At 34.6% G+C, this 20,101-nt stretch overlaps 1 long non-coding RNA gene across 1 annotated transcript; it reads right to left on the bottom strand.

The window, feature by feature from the left end:
- Nucleotides 1-5,285: 5,285 nt before the first annotated feature.
- Nucleotides 5,286-15,776, bottom strand: LOC131549900 (uncharacterized). Its single transcript, XR_009273515.1, has 4 exons — nucleotides 15,599-15,776; nucleotides 12,137-12,298; nucleotides 6,132-6,442; nucleotides 5,286-5,647 (listed from the first exon to the last, which is right to left on the bottom strand). It is a non-coding gene; the product is annotated as an uncharacterized LOC131549900 (long non-coding RNA).
- Between the last annotated feature and the right edge of the window lie 4,325 nt (nucleotides 15,777-20,101).

Below are 20,101 nucleotides of genomic sequence, written 5' to 3'. Positions count from 1 at the left end.
GTGTTGTTATTATTAACTCAAACAAAAATGAAGATAAAGCTGCAATAAAATCAAATCTAAGTATTTAATGGAAAAAAATTGCATGTTGCCTTGGCAACCAACTGAAATAAGTTTAAGTTGAATTACTAAAATGACTAAAAATGAAAGCTATATAGAAATATTTTGTAGAAAAACATATGAAAACTAAAATAAAAACTGAATTTTTTTTAGATATAATATAAAAACTTTAAATATTACTATATAAATAGTATCAGTGTTGTTATTGTTAATTAAAACAAAAACTATTCAAATTGTTTTTGGTAATTGTAATAAAGCTGAAATAAAACAAAATATACATTTTCGATGAAAAAATTCAACGAAAATTACTTGGCAACTAACTGAAATAAATAAGATTACGTTAAAGCACTAAAAATATTCAAACTGAAATAAAAATAGACATGGAAATATTACAAAATAAAAACTAATACAAAGGACATGATAAACTAAAATTAAAATGAATGTATATAAAGTATAATGTATATAAAGTTTTATATAATAAAAAAAACTAAACTTTAAAAAAAATTTAATAAATTGAAACTTTAATAAACGCTATTATAGTAAATAAATAGTGCTAAGATATAACTGCATATATATAAAGGAGGAGTGTGCACCAAAACTTCAGCTATCTCAACCTAAGTCTGTTTAAATGAACATGCCTGGTTTAGCAAAATATGGTTTTGGTGACATTTTTTTGAATGTAAGATAATGTTAGGATCGTGTTTTGTCTGAATTAGCCTATTCATAAACAATAACAACATTCGAGGGCATATGTTAAACTGTATGTAGATTGTGTATACAATTAAAACCTAGCATTTTTTTGTAACGTTCTGGACATAGGACATGTGTTGAAAACACATTTTATTTTTAATAGAACTGTAAATCATTTAACTTTTCTTTGAATTAATAACATGATATGATGTTATAATAATTGGATAAATCAACATTTGCCACCTAAATAGACATTTAAAATAGTGGCTTTAGAAGTTAATATATTGTTTGTTTCATTATAAAATAATTGCACATAATCTGATGACTGACCTAGAGTCCAAAGGTAATCTATTTAGCATTTTAGTTCATTCAAAGCCACATCTTTAGACTTTCTTTTTCAGACATGTAAAAGAATTTGGGTCACAATTGCTATAGCCAGATTCTGAAGGGGTCTACCAAAAATTGAACAAAATTTTTAATTTTAAATTGCAGGTCACGTCGCCACATGATGTGGTACGATGTGCTAAAATCTGACCTACAAAACACTGGGACTATGCAGGGTGAGAAACAAGAAGGACAAAAATTTAATCTCTGGATTAAATCTCTGATAGAGTACATACAAGAAGTGTACATGTTGAGATATTTAGGCTAGAAATAACAGCTGTGTTTGGGCTACAGCCCACGTAAAGAGATCAGTGCAGGTATGAGAACATGCTTCCATGCCAAGCGGATTAGAACTAAATTAGCATCACCGTAAGTCAATCAGGGCACAGCGATCACACAGCGATCTGTTTCCTTTTTTCCAGCACTTCAGAACTGCAAAATAAACACTGACTGATCACACTGCCGTTCAGATGTTTGGGGGTCAGTCAAATGTTTTAATATGTTTTTGAAAGAAGTCTCACAGAGGCTGCATTTATCTGATCAAAAATCTCACTAATATTGTGAAATATCATTACAATTTAAAAAAAATCAATTTTCTATTTTTAATGCTAATATATTAATGTGATGAATTTTCAGCATCAATACTTCAGTCTTCAGTGTCACATTATCTTTCAGAAATCACTCTAATATGCTGATTTGCTGCTCATTTATTATTATTAATGTCCAAAACAGATTTTTGTGGATACCGCGATGATATCTTTTTCAGGATCCTTAATATTAGAAAGTTTAAAAGAACAGCATTTTCATATTTTGTAACATTATAAATGTCTTCACTGTAAATTTTGATCTGTTTAATGCATCCTTGCCAAATCAAAGTATTAATTTCTATATAAAGTATAAATTTTATTAATAAAAAGTGACTGACTCTTTGAACGGTAGTGTATATCTGCTGTAGGTTACTGCCTTTAAATAGTCCTGCAGGTTTTTGTGGTCAGTCGTTTATAGTTTTTTGATGCCAAAAAATCACAGCCATTTTTTTTTTTCAATCCTGTTAAAGGTATGGTAGGCGATTTCGGAGAGGCTAGCAATAGCAAGCTAAATGTGAAAGCATAAAATCCCACCCTCTCTGCATAATCATTCTCCAAATCCACACCTCAGACAGACCAGAGGCTAACCAGCAACACTGAATGCAATGCTGTCAGATTACCAGTGTCCTAACCGGTGAGGAAACATTACAATACAAAGCGCATAATATTGCAATAATAACGCCTTCCATTCTCGCTCAGTCTGCAATAGCGCAATGGAACACACTGATGACGTATCATGTCTGCGCGAAAAGGTGTGCAAATACATACAATGACAGGCAGGTAGGACAGCCTATCCTAGTCCTAGGACAGAGGGATATGATTTGACTAACATTTTATGGTCCTGCGCCTGCCAATGCACCTACACCCATAAATACATTTAGACCACTTAACTGAGTGATTGCTATCAGGATGTGAAGAGACTTTCAACCAGCATAACAAAAAATGTTTTTGAACCAAATCACCTTAAATCTCAAGAAACACCTATTAGGCTAGAGAATCCATAAGGACACTCCCAAACTGCAGTGACCTAAGTTTAGCCGATCTGAGCAACAGATAGATACTGCAGTGCTGGTGTAAACGTCAGAGCAGCTGACTGTCTGCCAGGCCATAGAGAGCAGCCACTGAGAACAGCAGAACGTCTCATTATCCTTAAGCAGCGAGGAGCTAATCCTCTTGATGGCATTTACATCTGTGCTCCATGAGGAAGGGAAGTGGCTGGGATTACAGCATTACTCTCTGGCAGGGTCAACAGTGGCACTCGAGCCCGTACTGCCATATGTTTTCATATGTGACCCTGGACCACAAAACCAGTCTTAAGTGTCAATTTTTTGAAATTGAGTTTTATACATCATCTGAAGGCTGAATAAATAAGCTTTTCGTCGATGTACGATGTTTGTTATACAATATTTGGCCGAGATACAACTATTTGAAAATCTGTAATCCGAGGGTGCAAAAAAATCAAAATATTGAGAAAATCGCCTTTAAAGTTGTCCAAATGAAGTCTTAGCAATACATATTACTAATCAAAAACGACGTTTTGATATATTTACAGTAGTAAATTTACAAAATATCTTCATGGGATATGATCTTTACTTAATATACTAATGATTTTTGGCATAAAAGAAAAATCTATAATTTTGACCCATACAATCTATTTTTGGCTATTGCTACAAATATACCCCAGCGACTTAAGACTGGTTTTGTGGTCCAGGGTCACATATAGACTTTTATTTGATATGATACATGTTGCTTCCTAAATTAAATAACCAGCTTTAATCAGCTTTAAAAGAGTGATGCAGGTACGGTGTATTTTTGCATTTTAGCACCTCCAACTCCATTGTTCTGAATATTATTGGTTATGTGGTATGTGGTTATTTTCACGTTTTATACTACAGCATAAAAACACCTGTAATACCCCACTCACAATTTTTTTTTAAAGCTTTTACTTGCCTTTAAAAGGCAATCACTAACAAGTGGCTAAATGAGGCAACAGAGGTTGCCGGCGATGTTAAATGTCATCACATGAAACATGTAAACTCATCTACTAACTAGTCCACTAATATAGTCTTATTGCCTTTACAATTGTGCTTTTGCAAGCTTTTCTAACGCAAATGTTCAGGGAAAATGTTTTTAAATAAAGGCTGAAAGAGTTGTCAGAAGGTTATGGCGGTGACATTAAAATCATGCGACCATGGTTTGTTTCTAACTTGTGTTTAGGTTTTTACTTCTGGCAATTGTATTTAGAATTCAAAGTTCATAAAAGTTGCATTCATTTGTGAAGCAGTGTTATCGTCAGTATCTATGCTAGTTTTTGTTGAATTAGATTTTATTTTAGTTTTTTGCTTTTATGTTAATTGTAGTTAAATTTTTAGTCATTTTAGTTTGTGTTTGTTTGTTTTTAAATATAACCGTTCATTTTAGTTTTAGTTGTTTTAGTACATCAAGTTAAACTACATGAAAATAAGAAACATTGCCTTGGAAACTAGCTGAAATAAAATAAAATGAATAGTATGTAAAATAATAAAATATTTTTAGATTTTATTTTACTTCAGTTAAACAACGTCGTTTGCACCGTGCTCCTCCACTACTTGATTCTTTTGTTTTGGTGCATCAATCTGTTAAGTTACTTTGTAAAAGAATTTATGATCCGCACTCACGTGAACAATCTTCTTTTTCGTTTTATTTTACAATCATTACCATTGGGGAATAGGCTACCAAGCCTTCCTCAGTGTGTAAAACAATTATGTAATTGTATCTCGTGAGTGCGGATCATAAATTCTTTTACATTTGACTTCAGTTAACATTTATTTTATTTCAAGTCACAAATGTATATTTTATGAATGGCTGAAACTGAATGGCTGAAATCATCAATTGTGGACCCTAGTAAAAAGGTTATATATTTATTTCTTAGTATAGTTCAAATCAATTAACATATTTACTGACATATCGCTAGAGACTTACTGATGAAAAAAAAACGAATTAATTAAACTTTATTTGGAGTACTACTTGTGCACAATGCGCATTTCTTAATATTAAGTCTAAAATGTGTTTTAATGTCACTATTGATCAGTATTGTATGTTTTTGAATAATATCAGTCTCTAAACATCTGCGAAGATATTTAAAGCGTACCTGAAGTATAGTTCCACTTTAGCACAATCAAAAACACTTCAGTATGTCTTTAGTTGGGCTTCAGCACTATGTATATATCACTCCCAAGCTTTTGCAAAGTTTTAAAACGGTTGGATTTGACAAAAATGGCAAAGCAGTATACAGTAAAACAGAACGGTGTGGACTCACAGAAGTACTTGAATGTCTCGTCGATCTGCTCCTGTGTAAGTCTAAGAGCGGCCTCTGGTGGCAGCAGAGGTGTGTGCAGCCAGTCATCATGCTCGTACCCATACACATGGTTCGCCCGCAGAGTGTATTTGGGCAATTCTTCTGTAAGCAAGCTGACGATCTCCACCTCTGGCAGATCCACACTGGAGCACAGGTCTGTGTGCGATAAACAGAAAGAGAACCATTCATTCACCATTCACATGATCTGAAAGTATCTAATTATCAAGTCGCATCATTTAGAAGCTCACATTCATTGATGTAATAAAAAATACACATACAATGTCTCTGTGGCCTGACTGAAAAATTCAAATCTCACAGTGTGAACATTAATTCAGCAGCAGCTACGATGATACGTCTTTCGAGTTATGTTATTAGTCAGTCAGTTATTAATTAAAACGGTTAGGTTTAGATTACTGGTAGCTGCGAAAGAATGATTTAAAAATCATATTTGAGAGTTTAATGCTATTAATAAATCTACAGCACACACTCTGAGCTTTTAGGATGGAGTATAATTAGAAAGCAGCACACATATAGGTACTTCCTTAGATAGCATGGTTTGTTCCAGCTTTCCTGCCTTTGTCTGCTCTCTGTTCTGTTGTGAAGGTAACACAACAAACTCATATCAGTGAACTGCAGGTGGTAAAGAACAAATGTTGAAGGCTACGTGTGAACAAAGTAGTATTACCCTCACTTAGCAAATTTAAGTAGTTTAAAATACCAAAAAAAGCTACAATCGCGAGTTGGGACATTTTGTCAAATGCAATAAAATCAAGAATCTGTGATTTGTTCATTCTCTTTAACTTTTATTTAATTGACAAAAGCACGATGAAAAGATTTCCAAAGTTTTCACTGACCAACGTGAATGTGTTTTGTAAATATGAACGAACTTTGATTTTGATGGCTGCAACACATTCCAAAAAAAGTTGAATGTTAAATCTTTTGTAACATTTTAAATGTCTTTGCTGTCACTTTTAAATCAATTTGCTGCATCCTCACTAATCAAAATGATACATTTTGTTCAAAAATCTTGATGCATCCTAGGAACAATCGCACACCAGCAAAACCATTTTCTGTACCTGTGAGAGTAGAGACATCATGGAAGCCCCGTGCCGGCAGAGGATCCTCCCTCAGGTTCCCAGGAGTGAGGCAGATCTCCTGGGCGAGGGTCCCGCATGCCTCTCCCTGCTCTCCATTGCGGATGAGAGGCCCTGGGGTCTCCAGGGAGGGCTGAGAGAGGCACGCAGGAGGAGAAGAGGCAGAATCAGAGGAGTGAGACAGCGTGACAGGCCTGCTGGGGTTCAGGGTGATGGATGCTTGAGGCCTTCAGCGGACTGATGCTGGATCAGCGAATGGGTGCAGAACAGACAGACACACGTCCTCATGTGACCTAGCCGAGACAGAAAGAAAGAGAGTGATGCACACTGATATTAACAAATTGAATGTACAGTAAGAAAAGAGCTTTTTGTGTACTCCCCTATCAGTATCTAGTTAAAAGACGTATGAAGACAATGATGCTCAGGATACAGCCTGTGTTAACTGAAAGCAGGCCATTGATTGTATTGTGCTACTGATGTGAAACTAGATAGGCCCTCACGTACCCACAGCAGTGTTACTTTCAGCTTAATGTCTTCCAGTGAAAATGTCTATCAGATCCAGTATTAAATGTCAAGATGCACGTTTCAATAATTCAGCTGGTGGCATATAAAATCATGCATGACTTTTGAGCCATGACCTGTTCGGAAGCAAAGACCCTGTGGTGAGAATATATCACATGTTTAATAGGATATTTGGATACAAGGTGTGTTATGACAATAAAAAGTAATATTATGCTAAAATATAATTATACCATAACAATTCTTTGGTAAGCTCATGCTCTTTTGGTTACTGTTGTTTTGTCATAGCTTTACAGAACATCCAATAGGAATGAACTAGAGATATTTGTATTATACATTTTTATGCAAAGAAATGGTTAAATAACACAAACACCTTGACAAACACTGCTCTAAAAAGAAATCATGAATCAGAACTGGACTAATTTTCACAGTCACTGGAAAACGATAAGCCTCATTTGAACATGCTTACAGCTGATAAGATTTATCAGAGATGCAAAACAATAATTCAACAATAATTGTTATATAATAGCTTTAGATTTTACCTCTGGCATTTTTACCTCTAAGCTTGTAAGAAACGTAAAACTTTGTTGGTCACAGAGCATATTTTCTGCAAATCCAATGAAAAATCCTATTGGGGAACCAGAGTGATGCTTGCTTCCGGGTTGGCTGACAAAAATACGTCACTCTATACAAACTTTGCATTCCACAGTAAATTTGAGCACTGTATTTGTTTTTGGTTTTAACATGTTGACCCAGCTCTTACTTTCAGCCAGAGACTGTGGACTAGCTCAAGGTGACTGTAGACAATACCGGACTCACTGCCAACCAAACTCCTGCTGGAGGTGCCTACGTGTGTCCTTTCACATAGCCTCTATGGCTCTCCTCATCTCAGGGAAAGAGAGAGGCCAATAGAGAGAGAGAGAGAGAGAGAGAGTGATAAAACAAGAGAAAGTGGGAGAGAGAGACAGGCAGAACAAAGAAAGTCTTTTTTCAGCCTATCGGAACAGACACACTTGAATTACAGCTTAAGTCGGGAGGAGGGGCAAGTTCAATGTTCAGAAAGCATGTGTTTGGCTGAATGCAACATGCACTCTGAACCCATCGTCTCCTAGGAGACCTGAGGACTGTGAACGTGCGGCTTGGTCACATGATGCATCCGTCAGTGGGCTTTTATGAGCATGGGCTCATGCAAACACGTACATGCGGACATCTATATGCATGCATACACTAACTTGTTTTTAAAAGTTTATAAAGTTGAAAATGTAGTTATAAATCACATTGTAACAAATACAAAGAACACATTATCACTAAGTCACAAAGAATTAGTTCAGAGATAAACAACTATTACAAAGACAATTTCTACTCGAAACCTAATCCACTTTTTTCGCTTCCCTCTACAGACCACACTTTAACTACAAGTCACAAAACATTTCTTTCCATCAAAATCAAACCACTTTCCTGCAAACTGTTCAATGAAAATCAGCCATTTGTAGAACACACATGCAGTTCAATGGGAAAATCATCATGTGCACAGTTTTTCCTGCTAAAGCATGTCAAGGTTAATGCAGTTGTCCTTTACTCTCTCACCTTCAGTAAATAGATTGGTTGACTGATATGAGTTTTTCAACGGCCAATGCTGATGTCAGTATCTCAAGGTGGCAGGCATAAGGCATATGGCAGGCAATTTAATGATCGCAAATAAGACAAAAACCCACAATATTTATTCAAAATCAATTAAAATAAAATATTTGAATAACTCTGGGTACCTTTTGTTATAGCCTAAGTGCCCTGACAATAATGTTTTACCCTATTTTTGAATCATTTGCCCAAATAAATCTCTTTAAAATTATTCAGATGGCAAAAGTTGACAGCTAAGGCAGGTACAAAATAGACCTATCTGAAAATTGCATGTGTATTATGCAGGCTATTGATAGATTTTGTAACTGGCATATGGGAGAACTAATGCTTTTGGCAATATACTAAGCAAGCATGTGTATCTTCTAATGCCAAAATCAAAAAAGGTCAAATATCAACAAATTAACCAACCTGGCATATCATGGTCAAAACTGATTTTCATCGATCAGCGGAAGGAAATGCATCAAGGAAAACAAGGAACTACAAGCTCGATTTTTTGTAAAATACTGCCAGTTACAAGAATGTTTTCCGCTAATTTGCATCACCTAGATCAGGTAGGTTGATTGCCGGCAATAAACCATAGACCAACAAAGGTGTGGTTGGATACAGATATAATGAGAATCAGATTAAATTACGATATTGAAAGATGCGTCCGTCAAGAACTATTAGCCCACTTTCATCCTGCAGAGATTCAGAAAACTAAAAATGCACAAGGAACCATCCATTACCATCTGCTTGATAATCCACAACCTTTAAAAGAGAACAGCTAATTTCATTTTTCAAATATGTTGCAAGTTATGTAATGATCTCGGCTCTCAGCAGCAATATCAGGTGTTTCTAAAAGAGATCTCTCTCTGCCCCTCAGGTGATAGATAAGTTTTTCCTATCACCGCTGTATCTGATCATGTGTGCCGACTATACAAACAATACCCATTGCCTACGAGCAGTCCTGCACACACTCTCTCCGAATAAAAAGGACAAACAAATCATAAATGCACAACAGCCTCCAATTCTGAGCTGAATTAATAAGATTATGAGCTCAATATACAATAAATAAAACACTGATGATGCAATATGCAGTTGAAAATAGCACTGTTGTGGAAACCTGTTGTTCCAAACCAGTATGCTAGTATTTTGTACATGCGGAAAAGCAGAAATAGTCTGTCTTTGCAGGTTTAAAGATAAATTTAGGACATTTATGTCAACGTGTCTTTTTTCAATTAGTTATTCGCAATACTTCAGTGTTTGAAAATACAACTTCCATTCATTTGTAATTCATTTTACAAAAATAAATTAATTGAATTTGTCTTGTTTTCTAGTGCAAATGCCTATGCATTCTTGATTCAGGAAAATGCATACTTGAGAAGACAAGAAGTCTTTTTGATTGATCGATTAAATTGATTAAAATTAAGTTATTTTATGATTAAACCAAGGACAGATATCTGTTAATGGGCTCCGAAAATCAATTTTCACACCCCACTGACAGATATTTGCTCTTGTTTTAAGCATGAACGTCATTTTGTGACTTCATCTTCATTTTGCATCTGAAGCAAATGTATCTTTACTTAAGGAAGTTTAGATATTTGTATTGAAAAACAAAATACTGAAGGAGACATTCATTTGTTGCAGTGCATGCATCATTCAATGCCATGACTTTATGAATTTTTTTTGAAGACATTCTGTTCCAATTTAAGGCCTTTTTAAGGCCTTTTTAAAGCAAATTAAGACTTTTTTAAGACCCGCAGAAACTCTGTTGAAGCTTGATGTAATATTTATTTTTCAGAGCCAAATGAAACTTGTAGATAAAAATGTAGATAATTAAATATACAAGGAACAATGTGAGCGCAAAAATGACATTTGATGATCACAATAAGGTTTATTTGCTTGAAACCAAACTTTTCATCTGGCTCAGAGTCATGAATATAACATCACATCTATCTGCGCTGCCCGTCCCTTTCCCTCCCACGTGTGGTTTGCTCGGGTTTTTACCTCAATGTAAATCATCCCTCACAAAGAGTGGACTGGGTGCATGTTACACATTAACCCGAGGACATGAATAATAAAAAACTTCCTATGTGTTGATTCTGAACTGATGCACCTTCCTGAACTATGCAGATAAAAATTACAAGCTATGGCTCATCAAAGTTCTCCCTCTAAACTTTTTTTTCATAAAGATGATGATAATGATATGAGACCTGAATTTATACAGTAGCAAGAAAGCGAAAACATGATATGTGCTGTAAGCTGGGCAGGGATCTTTGTTTAAGAGGTCAAAGTTATGCTCATTTATCAAATGACATCAGTATTTATAAAGGTGATCAGCTGATCTGCTTTGCTTTCACTTTTGCCTACAAGCAAAAAAGAAATAAATATAATATTCCAGATCAATTCTGCTTTTAGTGAATTTGGATAAACAGCGCTATAGTGGATAAAGTTACTGAAGCGACTTCCACAAATAACTATTTTCTATTGCAATATATTTTAAAATATTATTTATTCCTGTGATGACAAAGCTGAATTTGTCAGCCATTACTGTAGTCTCAGTGTCACATGATCCTTCAGAAATCATTCTAATATGCTGATTTGCCGCTCGAGAAACATTTATAATTATTATCAATGTTATAAACAGTTATGCTGCTTAATATTTTTGTGGAAACCACGATACAGGATTACATGATTCTTTGAGAACGTTTAAAAGAGCAGCATTTACTTGAACTAGAAATCTTTTGTAAGAATGCAAGTCTTTACTGTCACTTTTGATCAGTTTAATCCATCCTTGCCTGAATAAAACTTTCAGCGTACTAACCCCAAACTTTTCATCACAAGACACCACTTGTCACATTGAACTTCAATGTTCATCACTCATTCAAGGTTTTCTATATGACATAAAGTTTCTATAAAGTGCAAAATTCAACACAGAGAAAACAAACACATGCACACTGCATAATGCGGACTACACTGATAGCAACAAATGTACATTTTACCACACAGCGTTAGATGACTACTTTCATGCCCTTGTAAAATATTTTACAATTAAATAAGACTCAAAGGGATAGTTTGTCAAAAAAGTAAAATACGTCATGCTTTTCTCCCTCTCACGTAGTTCCAAAAATCATTCTTTTTTTCTGTGGAACATAAAACAAGATATTTTGAGAAGTGAACATTGAAATCACTGGGCACCAATGTTTGGTTACCAATATTTTCCAAAATATCTTTTTTTGTGTTTTGCAGAAGATAGTTTGGATGTAGTTTCACTAAAGTTTGGAACAAAAGATTTTTGGGTGAACCTATGCCATTAAGAAAATAGCCTAAACTTCTAAGCCCTTTTTTAAAAGTATTTTTAGAGCACAGTCCTCTGACTATTCAACACACTTCATTACACAATGCCTTGATATAACAACGTGCAAATCTCTGGAGAGCCCCAGCTAAATAGTATGATATATGGTATTTGTAATAGTCCTTAAATAGCCACTTATGTAGTTGTAGTGTTATAAGTATTGTATTGTCTTACACTGTGAATTGTAGTGTTATTAATAAAACAATCATGATCTTGTGTAATTGAAACACAAAAACTAAACAATGGCCTGTAAACAAACGATGATGTATCACATTTCACTGTGGACTGATATCAGTTAAACAGCACACTTACTTCCTGCCTTCTTTCTGTTAAGGGCTTCTCAAACGATGCTTGGACACCAAACAGACATGTCATGTCCATTTGTGTCATATTCGATAAACATCTACAGTAACAGGTTGAAGCTCGACCGAGGGTCCCGTATTAGGACAGAAGAACAGCTGAGAGCTACACATAAAAGAAGTCTAGAGCTACTTACAGCAACTGATAGATGATCTCTGCATTGGTGCATTGGGCGAAAGCAGAGCCGCACTCACACTGGAGCCTGTGTCCTTCTTCAAACTGTCCTTTACACCCGCTCAAGGTTGCCCTGTCTTGTTCTGCTCACTCTATCGACTGTCTTGTGCACTGAGACGACTTTCTGAACGGAGTGATAGGGAGGGTGGAGTAAGAGGAGTGGGTGGGAGCAGGAGCAGGAGCGAGAGAGAGAATAAAGAGAGCCGGCACTTTGCAGCTGATACAGCTAAAAGCAGTTTCACCGCTGCCAGGTCAATTTAATCAAATGCCTCTGATTACTTTAAGGAATCAATCAGGTTTACTGATTAATTGAACTTTATCATTGTCTTTACACTCATGAATGGTTTGTGGACATTTGTGATGGTTTTGATGCTTATTAAACCCATTATTAAATTGCAATGCTTCAATATTCCAATTTAATAATAGTACTCAGTGATGACCAAGTCATTTATTTAAATGTCAATGACTGCAGGCGTGACACGTCATGATACGGCCATATGTGGCACAGTGTGACACTTGCATAATGTAATGTTTTTTTATGTCCAAAGGGTTGATTATTTGTTAAACTAGCACACCTTTTTTCTTTTTATTATATGACAGCCCTATTAAAACAGTCGTGGAAACTTTTCCAACTTATTTTTGCTACTATACTTTTTATGCATATATTTTATTTTATTCTTGTCCCAGACACAGATTTTCACAGTTTTAAATTATGAAATTTCATCATAAACATTTCTTTCTTTCAAAAAGATATTGTATTGTTTACCAAGGATAATAACAGTACAGTGACAGTAAAAGCATGACTAATTATTAAAATTCAAGTAAATATCAGAGTATTTTTTTATATTTTTATTTTTATTTTTTTTAAATGCTTAATATGTCACTTCCAAGACAAAATGTTGATTCAAAAAGGAAATGACATTTTCTTTTATGATTTTCAGAAAAAAAGACTGAACTTTTCTGTGATGCATGATAGACATTGACAAATATTTGTAAGTTTTGACATTTTTTTAAAACATCTATATGGCCAGTAGTTCCTTAAAACCCTATAATAAAGTTCAAGAAATCTATTACAAATTGCATTCATAAATGTTCAATTTAGAACCAAACCTATACTGGTTTATTATAACTAGTTATAATAGTTATTATATGATATCTTACCAGCTCACATTTGTCAATATTTTGTAATATTTTATTTTCAAAATGTCTATGCAAAACAGGAACACAGTTTACATTTCTCCTCATAATGTTTTCCTCATGAGCCCAGGATCAGACTCTGCCCTCTGAGTCACCGTACTTATTTTAACAACATCCTGGAAACATTGTCTATGTCCCTGTTCCTTGTCTTCCACAACAATAGGAGCAAATGCACAAACTACAGAGTTCTCTGTTTTGCATTTGCTGGCAAAGGCTTTATTGGGGAGAACAGGACTGACCACATACAGCAAAACAGAGAACAGGTGCGGACAGGCTTGGAGAGCTAAATCTCATGCTGTATTTAAATGAATCCATTCAGGGGCCATTCAGAGAGCAATGTCCATGTTTTCTAATTAAAGTCCATATTTTGATTAACCCTTCATTTCCAACAAGTATTGTATGCAACAATAACAATCTGGGGAAAAAACTAATCATGCACAGTAATTTAATCAACTTAATTTTCATTCAGAATTACAAAATGTAGGTCATGAGACTTCTGTGGTGCATGATTTATAATACATTCATTTGATACTTAGAGAAAGAACAGCTGAGGTGTTTGCAATGTTTATATTATGTATGTATAGTGTCGAATTTACAGATAACTGGAATATTGGCTTATGGCAATAAGGCGTTTTACATGACTCAAAAATAATTTGAATATGTCAACATTTTAATTAATATCAGTTTATTATTGTGCACGCAAACCCAGTCAATGAATCTCTTCGGGTGTGTCTACACCTGTCTGTTGCTGTTTTTCATTTCAGTGGGAAAATCCACAGCAGCCTGTCTTAAACCCAGGGTAAAGCCCATTTTAAGCAAAGTACACTGCATAAAAGGATTTAAAAGCCATAAGCTTACAAATTAATGGGAGGTGAAAATATTTCGCCCACACTCATGCTCATAATTTCCCACTTATTATTTTATTCTAGCTGATAAATTGCTTCACTGAGCAAATAAATTGCACTTTAATGACTTGGCAGTTAATAGGGAATGTTCCCAGCTGACAGGGAACGTTTTCAGAACTTTGGTTAGAACGTTTTGGCAAGGTTCTCTCAAAAGTTATGAACAAACGTTCTTCCACATTAACTGAACGGTCTTTCAAAGTAATCTGGTCTTTAAAAGGATAGTTAACCAAAAAAAGGAAATTCTGTCATCATGTATAGCCTACAACTCACCCTCAAGTTGTTCCTAATCCTTATGAGTCAATGGCTGCCGTCAACGTTTTGGTTACCAACATTCTTCAAAATATATTCTTCTGTGTTTAACAGAAGAAAGAAAGTCACAAAGGTTTGGACCAATTATATAGGACGACAGAATTTTCATTTTTGGGTTAACTATCCCTTTAATAATGTTCTCGGAATTTCAGCAAAAACATATTTATACATTGTTCATGGAATGCTTTTTTTCTGAAATGTTTTAGTTGGATGTTCATTATTACTTGCCTCAGAATGTTCAGAGATTCAAAAGTAGCATTCCAATGATGATCAAATGGAATGTTCCCTTAACCGCTTTTAAATCATTTGTTAAAAACTTGTTTTAAACGTAAACATAAATACGTTATGAATCATAACTCAATGGGAACGTTAGCTAAACGTTCTAAGAATATATTTTTTGTCAGCTGGGTTGTCATGTCCTATTCTCTCTAAACAATACATAACTACTATGAGTGCAATAGTTTATTATTATCTTAGTCCAAACGTCACCGCGAGCATATCAGGCATACATTAGCAATAATCCGGGTGTGTATTATTTTTGTAAGGGCTCAGCACCAGGCTGTAGAAAACGTGGACACCGGCATATAGCCTATCCAACTGCAAACTGCCGTTTCGGATGGCACCAGACACAAATGCCCTATGTGTGCATTCAATTAAAAAGCGCACAGCGGAAACAGAAGACACTTTTTCTATAGCAAAGCTTTCCATGAGTTTACTAAACCTTATTTGGTAGAAGTGCAACATATGGGGAAAAAAGTAAGAGTTAAAAAAAACACACATAGGCTAATTTAGTCTGCGTTTAACATCAAATGCACGCTGAGCATTTCTAAACCCGTTCTAAACAACACAAGTAAGTGAACTGTCGATGTTTGCAATCAAATGCATGAGATGAAAAGTACCACCCTGCCAAACAACGGGAACGGTCGCCCCTCTGTCCAATTTACTCACTTCACGAATCAGCAGCCAAGCAGTGCATTTTGTTGACAGTTGACATATAAATGCGTGAAACTTACTTTATTTTGTCTGTCCTCTCTTGTCCGTGTGTCGCTCAGGTTTTTGCCCCGGGGTGAAGTTTGTCGGCAGCGCCTCGAGCTGTCAAGATCCGCCCTGAACGCGCTGTGATTCAGAAGCTCGAGCTCCATCAGAGGTCGCTCCATCACCGAGGAATGCTCAGCTGTTCAGCTAAATACAGTGCCTCAGATGTGCTGTCAGGAGATCCATTTAAGTGGATTGAAAACTTTACGCCAGTTTCTTCCTTAAAGGATAGCCTACATGAAAAAAAAAAAAAGCAGTTAAATCTAAACATTTTGACCATTCATCTCAATGACATAAAGAGGTCAAATACAGCCTACAAGTATTCACCCTACACAAATCTACATACAGAGGTGTAAAATACTTGAGTAATTTTACTTGATTACTGTACTTAAGTATTATTTTGGGGGATTTTTACTTTATTCAAGTACAATTTAAACTGACTACTTGTACTTTTACTTGATTACATTTCTGAAGAAAAAACAGTACTTTTTACTCCTTACAATTTTATTTCAACTTAAAAAGTACATTAGAATTTTATGTTATCTTATACACATTGAATATGGGAAACGGAAGCTCAAACGTGCGTGCCTGATGTGAGAACCAATGATCATTGTTTTCACGCATCAAGCACACACACAGTTCTACTTCAGTTATGACTTTCATCAGGTAAATGTCTGGGTTCAAAAGTTCAACATCAAATTCTGGGAATTCTTTTTTTTAATTAAATGTTACAAATCTCCAAAAAAGTGTTTAATTGAACATTGTACGTTTTAATTAATTGTAATTCATGTTTATTGACGTTCTTACCAGGAAGTGGATAAGTTGTATTAATAATATGTCATCATATGACGCATTGAGTAGGAATTTGGACTCTCAATGTATGTATTCTTAATCTTAATAATTACACGATTTGCTCATTAATTCATATAATTAGTCGCAAATAATTATGTAGCAATATTTCCTGAGAAAAAGCCCCCAAAAAAAAATTCCCCAAATAAACCATTAAAAGATTAATTATCCTTTTAGACAGTGATGTAGACAACACACAAAAAAGTGGCCTTTCAAAACGTTAATATTGTATGTTTTAATTCTATGACTCTCTTCATTAATTCAACCCATTCTTGCATTCTGTCTGGAATATGTTTCTAACCTCTGCATCACATTGTTATTAAAAGTGATATTTCACCCAAAAATTAAGATTCTCATGTCGCCCCAGATGTTTATGACTTTCTTTCTTCAGATGAACACAAGCAAAGATTATTAGTCCGTATAATGCAAGGGGACAGGACCACTTCAGAAACCACACAAAGTGAACACGACAGTCAAGTTTAAAATATTAGTATTTGTAATTTTCATTGTTTCACTTAAGACACTGATTCATTAACAGGGGTTACTGTAATATTCACTTTGTGTGGTTTTTGAAGTGTCATTTTTGGACATCCCATACTTGTTATACGAAAAAAGATGATTTAGTTTAGATGATTTAGATCTTAGTTTGTGTGTTCATCTAATAAATGAAAGTCATATATATATATATATATATATATATATATATTTAACTGCATGATTTTTACTGTACCACCAATAACCTACTCCTAAATATAATGTAGAAACTTACATTTTCTGTAAAGCTGCTTTGCAATGATTTGTATCGTGAAAAGCGCTATACAAATACATTTGAATTGAAAAACCTGTATTTTTCTCCCTTTAACAAAACTTATGTATATGTCTGTCAGAAAAAAAAAAAGTACTTTTACTTTTTTAATACTTGAGTACAATTTAAAGTTATACTTTTTTACTTTTACTCAAGTATGTTTTTGGCCAGATACTTGTACTTTTAATTGAGTAAAATTTTCACTGAGTATCTTTACTTTCACTTGAGTAAAATTTTTGAGTACTTTTTACACCTCTGTCTACATATTTATGCATTTGGCAGAAGTTACTGAATGTGCAATTTACCAGTTTGCTATTTCCTGGAAATCGAATCCCATGACCCTGGTTTATGCTTTATGACATGCTTTACTGATTGTACTACTAGTATTATTCATTTTATCAATCAAAATTGTAATGTGAATCAGGTCATTACAATGTTGCAGTAAGAATCCTAAAACTCTGTTTTGATTGTTGTTGTTCTAGTTTTATTTATTATTTATTTATTTTTGTTAAGGCCTACACAGTATGATTTGATTTATTTATTTATGTATTATTTAAGTAATACTTTTATTCTGTAAAGACTTTTAAATTGTTACAAAAAACAATTCTTAAAATGAATGCTGTTTTTTTAGAATTTTCTATTTATCATAAAATCTTGGGGGGGTATCTTCCCCCCAAAAATATTAAGTAGCACTGTTTTCAGCATAAAAATAAAAAGAAGAAATGTTTCTTGAGCAGTAAATCATCATGTTAGAATGATTTCTAAAGGATCATGTTACAGTGGAAACTGGTTGCAGAAAATTCAGCCTGACTATAACAGGAAAATTACATTTTAAAAATATATATTTAAATATATTATTTAATTATATTTCACAATTTGACCGTATTTAATATTATTTAATCAAATAATAGCAGCCTTTGTGAACATTATGGACTTTTCAAAAACAAAAAAAATTGTACAGATCACAAATGTTTGAATGGTAATGTATATTGAAAAGTCATGTATAAATCTTGTATCTTTTATTATAGTCACAATTAAATGGTAAATATTTTTATTAATAAAACATATGGTACATGAAAACATACATAGTCATACACCTCTGAATTATGTGGTAGCATCTACATTAACCAGTTCATTCAAGTCACAAAAATGTGTTTAATATGACTAAATCGCACTGATTTCTTTAGAATTTTTGCACAAAATTCATCTGGTAGAAATAACACCTTTACATCACACATTGTTTGCCAGTCCTGGAGGGCCACCACTTTTCCCATTTGAGATGCTCAGTATCAAAATTTAAGTATTTCCGCTCATGTCGGCAGAGATGTTTAAACATTTAAGTAAGGAAAGTTCGTTTCTATTACACTTGCGTTCATGTGGTGTTTGAAGACAAAATTATACTCTTTCTAACATCACAGTATTGTTATCCATCTAAATCCCTGGAGCTCTGCATTTGGCTCCACACAGCTCTATGAGTCTCCTGCAAAACAATCCTTTACCGCTTAATCGATCTGCAAAGATTGCATTTATTACAACACTGCTTGTTTTCATTCACATCAATTACACTAGTTTGGAAGAGCGTGTTCTTCAAAGCAGCACGTCCATATGTCATCTGTCTCTTATAAAACAATGAGGCTATTTATCATGCATTGTCTTTCTCACTGAGGCATGTCAGAGATCCTCTCTAAAGAGCGCTGGGCTGAATTCAGTAGATGCAGAAACACATGTCTGTGTCTGCTGCACACGTTGCAGCTATTTTGGCTTCCTGAGCTAAGCATGAAAGGCAGCTCGGGAATGCTGACCTCTGACCCCCATTCAGACTGCAAGGCTGAAATATTGACCACAAACCTGCGATTTTGTTTTTTATTTGAGCTATCCAAAATACACATTCTTAATGTACAACAAAGATCTAATTGTTTTTATATATCCTCTTCAAAATCAACATGAATAGATCCCATGATTGCTGGAATGAACCTGCAGTCCTTTGAGCTCTTTCTTTGCACATCTTGATGCTGGTTACACGTCAAAAAGCAGAAGCGGATTTCTAATCTAAAGTGATTTACACTAATCCAACATGAACTTTTAATCTTCTCCTTTCCTAAACTTCCTGATTTTGACCAAGCGATTTTGCCTTCCATTATCGTTACTGCTGTAATTCTTTCAGCACAAAGGAGTGGCCCAGCCACACCCCTTTCTCGCCTTTCACACTCCCTCCTTTTCCTCTGAACTATGTTTTACACATTGGTAAACAGTAATCTGAATCATTCACTCCACAGCAATTAAATCGTTGCCAAAAGCATCAAACGTGACAGGTTTGTAGAGTGAGTGGTCATTGTCTACTCAAAAATACAAATATCTTATAAGATCTAAACTGGTAAGTCAGGATTGTTTAGTCTTTTAGAAGATCTTTAAGATGTCTGAGGACATATGCGTGCTAAAATACAATATTATGGATTCATAATAACTCTTACAAGTACATAATAAACTTCAGATTTAAAAAAATAATAATAATTATAATATTAAAAATGTCATTTTCACTTTTGGGAAGTGTGTCTAGCATGTGAAATTTGTTTAACCCTAAGTGTAATTTTAGAATAAAAGCTCTTTAAGTAAACTGGATGAGAGTATAGTTTCAGAAGTGATTAGACAGAGAGATCATCATATTGCATTGTCTGAGAATTACATGAGTCATGACGCAGCGCCTTGTATGTCGTAATACCTGCCAAAGGTGTGGCCGCTGACATGGGAATATGCCCTACAGCTAGAAGATCTCACTGCTTTTGAGAAGCACAAGTTTACGGCAGAATATGATTTGGAAGGATATCTC

The sequence above is a fragment of the Onychostoma macrolepis genome, chromosome 11 (assembly GCF_012432095.1).
Source record: "Onychostoma macrolepis isolate SWU-2019 chromosome 11, ASM1243209v1, whole genome shotgun sequence".
NCBI classification, from domain to species: domain Eukaryota; kingdom Metazoa; phylum Chordata; class Actinopteri; order Cypriniformes; family Cyprinidae; genus Onychostoma; species Onychostoma macrolepis.
Note: the sequence above shows the minus strand (reverse complement) of the source record. Positions and strands in the feature narration are given on the sequence as shown.